The sequence below is a fragment of the Oryctolagus cuniculus genome, chromosome 17 (genome assembly GCF_964237555.1).
Source record: "Oryctolagus cuniculus chromosome 17, mOryCun1.1, whole genome shotgun sequence".
NCBI lineage: Eukaryota > Metazoa > Chordata > Mammalia > Lagomorpha > Leporidae > Oryctolagus > Oryctolagus cuniculus.
In genome coordinates this window covers 7,600,965-7,616,613 of record NC_091448.1, presented here as the reverse complement: position 1 = coordinate 7,616,613, position 15,649 = coordinate 7,600,965, and positions in this window count along the sequence as shown.

Below are 15,649 nucleotides of genomic sequence, written 5' to 3'. Positions count from 1 at the left end.
AGTTGCTAGACAACTTAGAGAACTAGAGCATGGGGGTGGAGACCCCAGGGGCTCTGAGCCAGCTGCTCCAATAGCATGAGGTTGTAGCCAGGTCAGCATTCGCCTTGGGGAAATCCGGAGGAGGGAGGCGTGGGGGACTCAGATAGAAATCCCACACGAGGAAAGTAAAAGAAAAGGAAGTCTTATCAAAAGTGGGAGAGTCAGGGGAGCCTGTGGAAGCTTATGCCACCCATTCCTTGAGGAGACGCAGGTGGACTTCGCTGAGCCAGTGAGCTGGGTAATTAAGCCCCAGTGGTTAAATAAAATTGGCTGGAGCTGGAGCTCAGGAGAGTGGAGGAAATATGCCAGGGAACAAGCTGCCCCAATAGTGAGACGGATGAAAAGATGAGATCGGATGACCCAGGAGAGCATTAGAAGAGGGAACTCTGGACCTACTTGTTTTCCAGATGAAAGGCTGAGATGATCTGAGAGCGCCCTTAGTCCCAGATTCCACAACCGCCGTGAGTAGGAGACGGCCTCCAAGCAGGCGCTGACTCCTAGGGTGAGGCAATGTTAGAGGCTGAAGCGAGCTGGTGGTCAAGTTCAGGTTCCTTATGATGAGGAGGCCCAAGGGTACCAGAATTGGAGTCAGCGAGTGGGTTTGGTTCCTAGTCTGTCTTCCACTTGCTGTATGAAGACACACATCGCTTGGACAAATCACTCGAACCCTCTAAGCCCCGATTTTTCTACTGTGTATGGCATGGTTGATGACGTTCGACACCGGTACTGTCGTGAGCATCATCCTTACAGAACGTGAGCAAAAGCACTCAGTGCCATAAGACACCTTGGAAACATCCGCAGTACTCCCCTGCGAATGTCTGGACACTCCGATGGTTAAACAGCCACAGCCAGAACTTGAGTCTTGCTGCAAATGCTCCCTGCTTCTTATGAAGACAAAAGTTTTCCAGTTCGTAGAAGTGTTACAGTGTGGTGATTTATTGCCATTCTCCCTTTTGTCCCTAGACTGAGCTGTAAACACAGCCCAACTCCATTGCCAAAGCTTTTTACTGGCTCTCATTGTTGAGAGTGTGGAAGAGGAGTACGCTTCCCAGTGGTCAATATGGCAGCTTCCCAGGGGCCTATGGGAACTGCCCACTCATTTATAGCAGCGAGGAGGCCCCAATGAGCAGCACAGGGGCGCTGGACCAGCGTGACCACAGAAAGCCACAGTGCATGGCTGCCAGGGTCAGTACAGAAACCCACAGGGGTTCAGACAACCACGGCAGGCAGCCCCAGAGGCTGCTGGTTCCATCTTGAGAAAGAGCATGGGATGAGTCACGTGTCCAAGCCCTGTCTTCCCCAGCTCTGTCCCCCAGAATGCCAGCTAAGCCTTAAATCCACCCACTGGGTGAGCCCCAGCAGCCTGTCTAACCTTGCTGGGGAGCAACGCATCCGGCCCGTGACGGCACTCTGCAGACGGCTTGGCTGAGAAGTAGCTTTTTAAATAAAGACAGAAAAAAAACGCCCTATTATTTTACTCTGGTAATTGACAACAAGTTTCTCATGAGTAACTTTATAGCACTCAGGGTGTGCCTGCCTTCTCTTTGCAGGAGTCTCAGAACCTGCAGTACCAACCTTGATGTGGAGGGAATGAAAATGTTCCCAAAAATCCATATGAATATTGAAACACCTGGTTCCTATAGCCCACACCTTAAAGGCCTCCTTCTTGGTTTTCTTTTCTCAAAACCCATTTTGGGGATGGGAAAACATCTTATGTTTGGGATCCTGAAAGATCTAAACTAATAAATCAAGTACGTATACCCACAGGTGTTTTTTCTTATACATTTATTCTACAGCAACCAGTGAGTTCCCAAAGTGGAATCTGCAGAGAATGAATTTCTCAACATCTCGGAAAAGCAGGGTGCTCTCTACAGCTCAGTGTACATGGGAAAGGCTGCCCATTCAATAGTGGTTTCAGCAATTCCCAGGAGACATTAGTGTGGTATTAAGGCTCTGAGAAGTCCTGCAGAAGACAGTCTGGTTTATTCCAGTTTTGAACACAGAATTTAGCAAGTGAGTGGAAGACAAGATTTCCCTACGGGAGGGGGCTTACCCATATGAACACATTCTGCAGCCTTCTCATGCAACAGTGGTAGCTGATACCACAGAACGCTTTTGGTGAAACCTTGAACTAAAAGTGAAGGGAGGAGACACAGCTAGAGTTTGGGAGGGAATCTCTATGCACTTTATTCTGGCCTTTGTACCCCAATGAATCCTTTGCCAACCACTTATTGGGTATCAGTATGAATGGTGCTAAGATGAACTAGATGAGAAGAAGATGGTGTGCGTGGGCCCTCAAAGGATCCCTTGGATGCTTAGCTAAGAAAGCTGAGACACAGAAAAATTAAATCACCAGTCTCTGGGCTCACCCTATGCACTCCTCCAGGTTTAACTCAGAGAAGGAAAAAGTTGAGCCAAGGGCATCTTCTTATACTCACAAAGTGAGGGTCTGGAATCCCAGGATTTTTAAGGAAGGGGCAGAGCTTTGGACTGCAAAATTGCAGCAGGACATCAAAGAGGAGATTATATGCAACAAATGTCCTGCATTCAGGGGGAAATGAGACTCCTGCCCCTGGTCTCTGTACCAGGAAGAGACAGGGTCAGGGGAGCACCGTTCAAATGCGCTTGGTCCTTCTAGGACTCAGCAAGGCTGTGGAAATGTCTTCAAATTGACTGGAGAAGCCACCTTTGTTCTTCCGCCGTGGCTCCTGGGGGAACTTGCTGCATGGATTCACAGCAGAAGCATCTCATGTGTGTTTATTTACTCCTGTGTATTTTCTCCTCTGCTATGTGTCTGTAGTAGAGAGTCTTTATTTAATGACGTGACTTTTCTTCTCTCCAACCCTAGGAGAGATCATTCATTCTTGGTTAGAGCTTCAATTATGACCTTGGACAGATGGCTCCCATACTTACAAGTCAAGTTTCAAGCTACCCAAGCTCCATCCCTCATACCCCACTTGCCTGTTGAGTATTTTCATAAGTCTCTAAACTTTCTTCTGAATCTTACTAGAGCCAGATTATCTTCTTTCAAACCAGCTGCCCTTCTCAATATCCCTATTTTGGTCCATTTTTAAAACAAACCATTTTCCATGATTGTCTACTCTCTTCTTTCCATTCTCTTGGGCAACTAGCTTTTTTTGTTTGTTTCTTTAAGATTTATTTACTTATTTTGAAGGTAGAGCTACAGGGAGTGAAAGACAGAGAGACAGGCCGGCGCCGCGGCTCACTAGGCTAATCTTCCGCCTAGCAGCGCCGGCACACCGGGTTCTAGTCCCGGTCGGGGCGCTGGATTCTGTCCCAGTTGCCCCTCTTCCAGGCCAGCTCTCTGCTGTGGCCCGGGAGTGCAGTGGAGGATGGCCCAAGTGCTTGGGCCCTGCACCCCATGGGAGACCAGGAAAAGCACCTGGCTCCTGGCTCCTGCCATCGGATCAGCGTGGTGCGCCGGCTGCAGCGCGCCGGCCGTGGCAGCCATTGGAGGGTGAACCAACAGCAAAGGAAGACCTTTCTCTCTGTCTCTCTCTCTCACTGTCCACTCTGCCTGTCAAAAAAAAAAAAAAAAAAAAGACAGAGAGACAGAGACAGAGAGAGAGAGAGAGATCTTCCATCTGCTGGTTCACTCCCCAGATGTTCTCAACAGCCAAGACTGGCCCAGATCAAAGCCAGAATCCTGGAACTCCACCTGGATCTCCCACATGGGTGGCAGAGACTCAGGCACTTAAGCCATCTTTCACTACTTTCCCAGGTACATTAGCAGGGAGCTGGATCAAAAGCAGAGCAGGGACCAACGCTGTGGCGTAATGGGTAAAGCCACCATCTGCAGTTCCAACATCTCATATAGGTGCCAGTTCGAGTCCCGGCTGCTCCACTTCCAATCCAGCTCTCTACTATGGCCTAGGAGAGCAGTAGAAGATGGCCCAAGTCCTTGGGCTCCTGCACTCGTGTGGGAGACCTGGAAGAAGCTCCTGGCTCCTGGCTTCAGATTGGCACAGCTCCGGCCATTGTGGCCATGTGGGGAGTGAATCAGTGGATGGAAGACCTCTCTCTCTCTCTCTCTCTCTCTCTCTCTCTGCTTCTCTGCTAGTCTGCCTTTCAAATTAGTGGAGCAGCCAGGACATGAACTAGCACACATACAGGATGTAGTATAGTTTGACCTGCATCACATCTTCAACCTTCTCATCAACCACAAGCAGCCCCGTCCATTGCCAGCTTCCCATGTACGGGGATTTGCTCAGGGTTCTGTAACCACACTACAAAGTGTTGATTTTCCTACCCTTTGGGCGGAAAAGCAATCCTCCATTCACACCTAAAGCCCTTATCAAAAATTGACTTTCCATCTTTCCCCTTAGTAGGCAGTACAAATAGCATTTGTGCTGTCTACTACCTAAGCTTACACGTACATGGTTGCCTGTACTTATCTGAAGCTCAGCAGAAACAGTCAAATAATTGGGAAAAAAGAGTGAGAAGTAAAATGCTTGTGTCTTTCAGACTGAAGCGGAGAAGAAGCTGGAAAGGACTAACAAGGAGGGAGGGAAGAGGCGACTGCTTGCGTCGGGCGTGGGCACTGCCCACTCGCGCAGGTGGGACCTAACTTGCTCCAGGTCAAGCAGGTGGTTTGGCGTCTGTTTGTACGTGAAAGAAACTATCGAAAGCCCCTTCTCTAGGCCTGACCGCCTCACTAGGGCCTGGCTCCAACTCCACCCTCCCTCCACCTCCACGCCGCTGAGTTCTTGGACTCCTTCCTAGGTGACGCCACTCTGGCTGCCCACCTCCCAGGCGAGTCACCCTGGCGAGCTCCCACTCCTGCTGCACCTGCCCCCACCCCACCGGGGGTCTCAAGCACAACCAATCCAGTCAATGGGGCAGGTGGGTTTACCACAAATGAAGTCAAGCTAATCCCAGGCAAGGACCTTTTATCCAGGAAAAGTCCTCATCGCGTCGTCCTCTTCAGCTCTCCACAGCCTCCTCTTAATCACGCTCAGGCCGGAATGTGGCAGAGATTAAACCTGTTGAGGAGCAGGACGCTTTGTAGCCCTGCGCCGAGAGCCTTGAGCCAGGGGAAGGAGGGGCAGGTGGAAGGAGAGAGGAGAGGAAAGGCAGACAAAAGGGAAACCACTGGGCAATCTTTCTGCGGGACGTCTTTGTTCAGCCGGCACGTTATTTGGTGGTTTAGACAAGGCGTAACAATGCACTCTATCTGTTCGGCTTATTATGTGTGTGTGTCATAAGTCTACGTGTATATTACCGACTATAAAATATGTGCCTGAAAGAGAGAGGAGAATGCAAGGGTTTCCGACTCCGTGAGAGTTTGCTTTGTCTTTAGACACCAAATTATGATTATCCTCTCAAGACAAGCAGTGACTTTTTGTGAAGAGGCCATTTCATTAAGTACAAATAATTGCAAAAACGTGTAATAAATGGCTATGTTAATTCCTACCTTCCAGAGTCTGGACAAAGAACAGCAAAACGCCTTCACTGGCTATTAAGGGTCAAGTTTGTTTTCTGGATGTGCAGACGGGGAGGGGGAGATGGGCTGGAACAGTGACCAGAACATAATTGAAGTGTAACGTGACTGCGTGTTCACTTCCTGCTCACACACCTGTTACAGCAAACGTGCTGACTTCTGTGTTTTCAGAAACCTGTTTTTTTTTTTTTTAATGAAATATTCACAGAGACACTTCCATGGTAGAAGGGGGGAAAGGTTTGGAAGTAGACATGCCTGGATTCAAATCGTGCCTCTGCCCCTCACAATAGTTGGAACCTCTCTGGTTCTGGGATAGCAATCCCTCCCTTGGAGGGTTCGTGAAGAGCAGAGGTAGTGCCTGCACTTGACACACAGCGGCACGGGAGCTTGCCGTCTACAAGTGCCCAACTGGGGAGAGATTTTGCTCCAGACTCTGAGACATTTCTCTCCCAGCTACTGCAAACTGATTGGACCCCTAACCATGCCCAGGGGGTGAGCAGCTAAGGGGGGTTGGATATCTCTGATGGCCTTTAGGAACCTAAAAGAGAGGAAGAATTCTAATCCAACTACCACAGAGCCCCAGAATATATATGTGTATATATATCATATCTTAGGGCGATAAGCCTCCAAAGATAGACTTGCTGGATGGCAGTGAAATGAGTCATTCATGCTCCTTGAGGAAACGGGGAGACATGCACAGGGCACCTTCAGAATCATTCATTGCCTCTGCATGAGCTTGTTCACTGCAGGGCGTGCTTTGGAGCCCTTGGCTCGTAACAGTGACCATCTGAGTCACTTCCAGGTCACCATAAATTGGATCTCTACAGCCACTCATTCATCCACTTATGCACTCATTCACTCACTCAGTGGCTTTCATTCTGTTCTAAGCATGCCGCTGGGGCCAGCACATTGTGAGTTAAGCCACTTGCAATACCGGTATCCCCCTCGGAGCACTGGTTCAAGTCCTGGCCCCTGGGCTCCTGATCCAGCTCGCTCCTAATGCATCTGGGATAAGAAGCAAAAGATGGCCCAGGTGCTGAGGCCCCTGCCACCCATGCAGCATCTGGATGGAGTTCCAGGATCCTGGCAGATGCTGATGTTTGGGGAGTGAACTAGTGGATAGAAGATCTCTCTCTCCCCCTCCCCCTCCCCCTCCCCCTCCCCCTCTCCCTCTCCCTCTCCCTCTCCCTCTCTCTCTTCCTCCATCCCTCTCTCTTTCTCATTTTCAAATAATAATAATAATAGTAAAGAATACCTCTTGGAGTTCACATACAAAAAAGAGAATGACATGTCTTCCAGGAGACCACCCCAAAGTAAACATGGACAATTGTGCCAAGTTTATAAAACCCCATCCTCCGCATTCATTGTTGCCCTCAGCTGTTTGGACATCTGTGGGACCCATCCAAGACAAGGGAAGACAAGAAGTGAAATGCACCTGTGTATTAAGCAGCATTGGAGGTACCAAGAGGATAAAAAAGCAAAGGGTTGAGAGCAAAAGCAACTTCTTGTTTCATACACGGTCAGTGCCTGCATGAGATAGTTCATTTAGTTGAGAAAACTGGGTATATGTACACAAAGGGAGAAGCGCTTAAAGTAACAACTCAGGAAGCATCAAAGCACTATTTCAACTTTTTTTTGAGGTTTAAAAAAATGTTCAAAAAGGCAAAGATGTCACAAGCAGGATGTATTCATTATCTCAACATGCCTCAAATCGAATTTGTATTATTATAAGATTTCAAAACAGGGAAGGGTTGTCTTAAACTAGAACAGATAGGAAATTCTCTGTTAAAGGAGAGCTTGTGCTGAACCTGTTGAGAGAATACAAGCATAGTGACTATCACGATTATCTAAGGAACATTCGGTTCTCAAGGACCTGAGCTGTGAGACCCTGTGCTCTATGCTTACTCCAAACTGTTCCATATGGGCTTCACCAAAACCCTGTGGCATGATTTCTGTCACCTCATTTTACATCAGAGATGTTCGGTGGATTCAAGGTCTCAGCCGAGCTGTGGACCCTGAAGCCCATGTTTGGATCCTAGTTCTAGGTGACTCCAAGATCATTGTTCATTCAAGTAGACAACACCGTCTCTCTGATGAGAAGGACTGGATGAGAAGGAGGTGTGTCAGGCAGGCAAGAGAGGTGAACACGCGCCCTGCGACCAAAGGCATCCACATGCGCAGCCTGTGAGGACGACGAAAGACTTGGCTGTTTGTTCTTAATACCCTTACCCGCGCTCTTGCTTTGGTAATAAAACCCTGAGGCTCAGCCAGGCAGAAGCATGGCCTCCCCCAGGAAAAAACACATTCCCCAGGCTCCTTTGCACCTGTAGGTAGCCATGTGACTAGACATTGGCCACTGAGAGCTAAGTGGAAGCCACGGATACAACTTCCAGAAAATGTCCTTGAAACAGAGGGACTGTGTCCTTCTTCACTCCTTCCTGGCTGGACTGTGCAGTTAGCAACTGCTTCTTTTTTTTTTTTTTTACAGGCAGAGTGGACAGTGCGAGAGAGAGACAGAGAGAAAGGTCCTCCCTTGCCGCCTGCTCACCCTCCAATGGCCGCCGCAGACGTGCCGCGGCCGGTGCACCGCACTGATCCGAAGCCAGGAGCCAGGTGCTTATCCTGGTCTCCCATGGGGTGCAGGCCCCAAGCACTTGGGCCATCCTCCACTGCACTCCCGGGCCATAGCAGAGAGCTGTCCTGGAAGAGGGGCAACCAGGACAGAATCCGGAGCCCCGACCGGGACTAGAACCTGGTGTGCCAGCGCCGCTAGGTGGAGGCTTAGTCTATTGAGCCGCGGCACCAGCAGCAACTGCTTCTGAAAAGGCCATTCCCTCTCTTGGGTGACCTTGGGGACGGAGGCCACACAAAGTAGAGCAAAAAGGAGGAGGAACCAGGGTCTCTGAGCACTTGGTAGGGCAGAGTCCTCATTCCTGTCCTGAGCTGCCTGTACTTGGTCTTTGAAATGAGAGGGAAACCAGCTTCCATGGAGTTTAAGTCACTGTTATTTGGGGTTCTACTGTTACTGGCAATTGAACCTAATCCTAATTAACACATAGTTGAAGCTGACTTGAGCCAAGAGCTTCTGTAAGTGATCAGTGGGAAAACAGGTTGGAAAGATATGGAAATCACGGAGAACCTCTCGAGTCAAGTTAAGGCATGTGTCACTTTGCAGGCTTTCTGGGAAGACAAGCATAACCCAAGTAGCATATCCAGAATACTCCGGCAGCGTTGTGTGGAGTTTCTCAGTCCTAAGGGTTAACGAAGGGTGTGCAACCATTTGAAAAACGACTTCAATAACCCAGGTGTGAGGTGTTCAGAACCTTACAAAGGAGACAGACAGGACTGGGCAATCAGGAGTTAAAACTGTAGGAGTCAAATACTACATCAAGATTGAAGGTTGGGGCTGGCGCCGCGGCTCACTCGGCTAATCCTCCGCCTGCGGCACCGGCACCCCGGGTTCTGGTCCCAGTTAGGGCTCCAGATTCTGTCCCAGTTGCTTCTCTTCCAGTCCAGCTCTCTGCTGTGGCCAGGGAGTGCAGTGGAGGATGGCCCAAGTGCTTGGGCCCTGCACCTGTGTGGAAGACCAGGCAGAAGCACCTGGCTCCTGGCTTCGGAAAGGCGCAGCGCGCTGGCCGTAGCGGCAATTTGGGGGGTGAACCAACGGAAGGAAGACCTTTCTCTCTGTCTCTCTCTCTTACTGTCTAACTCTGCCTGTCAAAAAAAAAAAGATTGAAAGTTGGAATACAGAGTGGTCTAACGTGATTGAGATTTCTCCTTGAAGAGACTTGATACTTTGGTAAAAGCCAAGAAGTCGGCAAGTGAGAGAAATATTAACGAGAGGCACAGGCTTCTGTTTTAGACTTATGAAACTGAATGTGGGTGTTCACGCCTGCAGCTTGTCAGGTGCAGTGTCTGAAACTACAAGGTTAGAGTAACTATAAAGGAAAGAACAGAAATTGTGCCACCAGATGAATACGACATAGGGAGCCGGTGGTTGTAGTCCGCCAGACAAGATGCCTGCATCCCACATCAGAATGCCTGCGTTTGGTTCCTGGCTCAGGTTTCTGACTCCAGTTTTCCACTAGTGTAGACCCTGGGAAGAAGCAGGTGATGGCTAGCAATTCGGTTCCTGCCACCCAGATTCGAGACCTGGATTGAATTTCCTGCTCCTGGCTGTAGCCCCTGCTCAGCCCCAGCCATGCCAGGCGTTTGCAGAGTAAATCAGTGGTTAGGAACTCTTTGTTTACTCTCTAAATCTGTCTCTCTCTCAAATCAACTTTTTTAAAATTTTAAAAATGCTGTATAGGACTAAGATCCCATTTGAAAGCACAAGAAGGGAAAAGGCAGCAGGGATGATGAAGGGCTGACATCAAGAGGGAGGAGGTAGGTCAGCAGGCAGTGCTGTCCTGGGGCTGAGAGGGCTTCCATCAGCAGTGACACATGCAGAGAAGAAAGAAGAAGAAGTGAGAGAAGACTCAACGGCCACGAAGAGACAGGTGCTTGCTGACTTCCGTTGCTGTGTCATTGGCGAGCTGAGAGCAAAAGCCGTTTCGGGAGATTGAAGAATGAATGTCTTCCGGGGAAGGAAAACGCATTTGAGAAACTTGTACATGCACTGAGGGAAAAAAACAGGAGCCAGAAAATCGGTACAAGAGGACACAATGGCAAAGAGAAGAGATGGGGATAAGAGAGCCCTAGATAGATGGATTCGCAGTGATGTAGACTGGGCTGGGGAGGCTGAGGAGCCGACATCCTGGGCTGTGATTTCCTCGTATGTCAGATGAAGGCATTCGTACTGCCACGTGGGATCACGGCAGAGATAAATTAATGTTTGAAAATGCACAGACACAGCCTGGCAGGTGGCAGTGATCCATCAGACATGTACTTTTCTCTCCCGCTCTATGCTGTGTTTTTATGCCTGGCAAATTGCCCCTCGAGTGAACGCCCCTGTGCTTGAGGAGATCAGAAGAGAGCTCTCGGTAAGCCCCTTCCTACCATTTAGAGAACCACTCTCCTGGGATCCCACAGGAGCCCAGATTCCACAGCTGCCTTTTAGACCCGTCAGACAGGGAGAGAAACCTCACAGGCAGTGGCTTCCATTGGTCTACAGCACCCAGGGAGCAGGAGGTGGTCCTGTCATGTAACAGAGACAGCAAAGCATCTAGAGCCAGACCGTAGGCTAAGTCAACACACACTTGATCTTAGCCAAAAGGCCGAGAAACGATGCTAAGTCAATACACATTTTATTCCACTGAATCCATCCTGTGAAGACAGTATAATTTGATATGTAAAAGTCTGGGGCCCAGAAGAGTTTAACAGGGTTCTTTTCTGTAGAGGCGCCATGAGGAAGAGGAGGGATGGAGCTCACCAGTGTCTAGAAACTGTGGCTTCTACCACTGCTCTACAGATCTCTTTCTGCTTGGGTATTTTCAGGACTTGAAGTTTCCCTGGCACTCTCAGTGCTTCCATGAGCACCTGCCCAGGAGGACGGAGACCTGAAGCCCGTTCTGACCCAGCACAGAGGTGGGAGGGCCACAGGATGTCAGTGATAGCAGCATAGCTAGGGTCAAGGGCAGCAGGAGTGAAGGATGCACCTGTTCCCAGAAGGGGGGTGAGACAGTGGCCAGTGGCTCAGGTGCTGAAGACTGAGCAGAGTCCGGTCACCCCGTTTACCCAGAAATGCTCAGAGGCAGATTCAGGACTGTGACCAGCTTGAACCTCCAGTGTGACAAATCCTGCCAGCTGACTTCTCCCATGCCTATCAGCCGTGAAAGCCCTGCTTCATGGAGACAGGGGCAGCTCCAGGCTCCACATGCACCACAGTAATTGTGGAGGTGGCCAGTCCCCAGGTGACTCCACCCGACCCACACACCTCGGAACAAGGACTCTGTGGAGCACGTCTGAGGTGGTTACCGCTGTAAGTGAAGTCAGCTACAGATGAGAGAGCAAGGCGATCATTTGAGTCGGGCTTATGGGTAATTACGCATTCATCAGCCAGAGCTTTAATTACCCTGAGATAAAGGTACCATTAGTGTTTCGGGGAAAACTGACTCCAACAAAATGCACTTCTTTTGTCTCCTAGCCAGGGATAACTAACTGTTACCCTTGCTTGGGCTTAGCAGACCGACTCCAGCCTAAACCATACAAGGTCCTAAACCATAAAAGGAGATGCAATGAGCAAGCCACAGAGTCCATGGGAGATGGAGGTCAGAAGCACTTCGGAGGCTAAGGCACACGTCCTGAGATGAGACGGTAGCATCAGGCACAGAGGAGAGGAGACATGGGAGGAGGATGCAGGGGAAACCTGGGTGCCCCACATAATGCCTCGTGTCATGGGACTCCCCGGCATGAAACATAGTATCACAGGCACCACCCCAGTCCCACAGAATCAGAACCTGTGTGTCCACGGAGCCCCCAGGGGCTTCATATGCATATTAAATGTGAAAGCCATTGCTTTGGAGGGTCCTCGCCACCATGGACACTGTCCCTGCTCTTTGGTGTCTCCAGCCAGGAGCTGGCATTTGCACACCTCTCCTATGGATCTGTGTTTGTTGCCGAGGGAAAAGTGGAAGCAGAAATGTGTGTGGTGGGGAGGAGAGGGGTGGGGTTTTCTTCTTCCTTTTTTTTTTTTTTAAAAAACATCTAGCAGGAGAAATAGCTTTGTCCCTTCCAGGGTTGTTCTAAAAGGTAAACAATTGGATGGGGGCAACGTGGGGTGAGAGTTAAGGCCACAAAGCACACACAATGTCAAGTTGAAATGCTGAATAAGGGTGTGGTGAGGCACCGCATCGCCCGGCATGGTATGAGATGTGACAGATCAGGGCAAATGCCAAGTGGATCCACTTCAGTACCTCCCGCTTCAGGGCTGGGACAGGCAGCAGCAGAGAGAGAATCATTTCACAACCAGAAGTGGAAACTGACACGAGGAACCCGCAGAGAAGGGGGCACGGAATGAGAAGGGATCCTCCCGGGAGGGAAATTCCTTGGGTGGTGAGGTTGTAGACGTGGGGGGATCCTCCCCACACGAGCCTGCTCCAATTGGCAGCCCATAAATGCCAGGCATCGAACCCAGAGTATTGAATAATTAAACAAAATTCTGAGATCTGAAGGCAGATTTGGCTCTGCCACAGGACAGAGATGCAAATTGGGGGTAATATAAATTTCCTCGTGGCCGGCGCCGCGGCTCACTAGGCTAATCCTCCGCCTAGCGGCGCCGGCACACCGGGTTCTAGTCCCGGTCGGGGCGCCGGATTCTGTCCCGGTTGCCCCTCTTCCAGGCCAGCCCTCTGCTGTGGCCAGGGAGTGCAGTGGAGGATGGCCCAGGTGCTTGGGCCCTGCACCCCATGGGAGACCAGGAAAAGCACCTGGCTCCTGGCTCCTGCCATCGGATCAGCGCGGTGCGCCGGCCGCAGCGCGCCGGCCGCGGCGGCCATTGGAGGGTGAACCAACGGCAATGGAAGACCTTTCTCTCTGTCTCTCTCTCTCACTGTCCACTCTGCCTGTCAAAAAAAAAAAAAAAAAAAAAAAAAAATTTCCTCGTTGAGCCTTGACTTCCTTAAGTGTGAAATGGGGATAATTCTATCCATGTCATAGTTGCAAAGATTAAATGAGATAATGTATATTAAACTTCAGTGTGATGCGTGGTGCGTATCATATGCTCAGAAATGACAGCTCTTGCTGCCTATTTTCTTCCTAACAAGCAAATTTCTCGTGAGTTGTGACTTCTCTGTGTTGAGAAATGTTCAAATGATTTTATTTGCGATCTCCCTGCTTTCTTAGCACTCTTACGGCATGCTCGTGTAGTCTATGTCTTTATTCTTTCAGAGAGCATCTGCTACCTGTCAGGCATATTCACCAACTAAACGGAGTGTCATCGGAAGAGAGAGCATGAAGAAAACGATTGAGGTCAGCTGTGTGCCTAGCAGCCTCTCAGTGGCATGCACCTGCATTACCTAGGACCTGGCTCTGAAGCAGAGCAGGATGGGGTTTGGGCCAACTCTCTGGGCCTCCTGGAAGTGAATCTATGCTCCCAGAAATGGTCCCAGGACCAGGTGAGTAGCTCTGTGCCATCCCTTCATCTCATGGAGCATCCAGTGAGGGGCACGGTACAAGGAAGCCAAGCTTAGTCCCTCCCCAAGTGGTCTCGTGGCACTGGTCTGTGGTCTGCATCCCAGATCAGGTCGTCCGCAACGCAGACTCATCCCCTTTGTCCTGATAATGATGGAAGGAGGAGGCAGGTGGAGCAGCACAATGTCATCTCTCTCTTTTTTTAAAAGATTTACTTTTCTTTATTTGAAAGGCAAAGGTACAGAAAGGCAGAGGGAGGGAGGGAGAGAGAGAGAGAGAGAGAGGTCCTCCATCTGCTTGTTCACTCCCCACGTGGCCACAGCAGCCAGAGCTGGGCCAATCTGAAGCCAGGAGCTTCTTCTAGATCTCCCGCATGGATGCAGGGGCCCAAGCACTTGGCCATTTTCCACTGCTTTCCCAGGCCATAGCAAAGAGCTGGATCAGAAATAGAGCAGCCTGGACTCGAACTGGTGCCCATATGGGATGCCAGCACTGCAGGTGGTGGCTTTACCCACTGCACCACAGCGCCGGCCCCCAACTTCATCTTCTCGAACGCAGAGAACATGGTGAGAAAGGCCTCAAGAGCGACGCTCAGGATGATGAAATCTTGGTGGATTTCCAGTCTGCCAATACAACAAGGAGCCTATAGGAGCCCTGAAACACAGCCATCAATCACTGGGCTCTGAGATCAGACCCAAGTGGGTCTGAATCGCTACTCTACATAGGTCCTCTGGCTTAGCTGCCCAATCTCTCTAAGCATCAGTTTCTTTGTCCATTAGTAACCAGTGTGTGCCCATCAGCATTCTGGAAGAAACATATAGAATACTAGGGTTAGGTAACTTATGGAGAGATTAATGAAGGAACTACTTACAAATGAGTGATCAGGCCAGCACTGCGGCTCAATAGGCTAATCCTCTGCCTGCGGCACCATCACACCAGGTTCTAGTCCCAGTTGGGGTGCCGGGTTCTAGTCCCGGTTGCTCCTTTTCCAGTCCAGCTCTCTGCTGTGGCCCGGGAGGGCAGTGGAGGATGGCCCAAGTGCTGGGCCCTGCACCCGCATGGGAAACCAGGAGAAGCACCTGGCTCCTGGCTTCGGATCAGCGCGGTGCGCCAGCCGCAGCACGCCGGCCACAGCAGCCATTGGAGGGTGAACCAACGGAAAAGGAAGACCTTTCTCTCTGTCTCTCTCTCTCTCTCTCTCTCTCTCACTGTCCACTCTGCCTGTCAAAAAAAAAAAAAAAATGAGTGATCGGAGTTAGACAGATAGCAGGAGAAGATGTGATGAATCCCTATGGTGAAAACAGCAGGGGCCACTGTCACCCAGGACTGTAGGGCAGAGCTCAGAAGATGACCAGAAATACTTAACAGGAGCCAGAAGAGCTGACAAACAGGCAGCCAATGCAAGGTAACCCTGCAGTGGAAAGAAATGTGCTCAACCCAATTTGCCCCTCACCCTCACTGGCTGAACCCAACTGGAAACTCAAAGGCCGGTCATGTAGTCTATTGAAGATGCCCCTACAGATCAGCTGCCTGGGACTCAGAGTTGGGGAGAAAAGATTGGAAAGTGGACCTGAAGAGGCAACCCCCCAGTACTAACGCAGTCTCGTGGGCTGGTTGGATGAAAGAGGATCAGACATAGAAAGGGCTTGGAACGGTGAGCACATGATAAACGTCAGCACTCTTCCTTGCTCCGATGAGAAATGTAAGATTCAAGGTTCTCTTAGGTTGTGTGGGACTGGGACTTTTGCTGGTTATCAGTCAACCCACACCCCTAGAATGCTGCGTCCTAGGTGTGAGTACTATGTCGTTGACCAGCAGAAGGTACGTGGAGGTAGAGGTACAGGCAGAAGGCATATGGAGAAGAAAATTCTCAGGCTATCAGTAAAATTGACCAGATACTCACTCTTTGTAGCATTTCCTGCTGGGTTCAGTGGAGCAATGAATAAGAAGCCTCACGGCCTTAAGTATTAGTGGAGAAAAGAGGGAATTTGGGACAAACAGATAGGTCTTCAGGTTTACAAAAAGAAACGCTTGCCAATCTCAAGCCTGTCCCAATAGAACCTCAGCAACTTTAGAGCT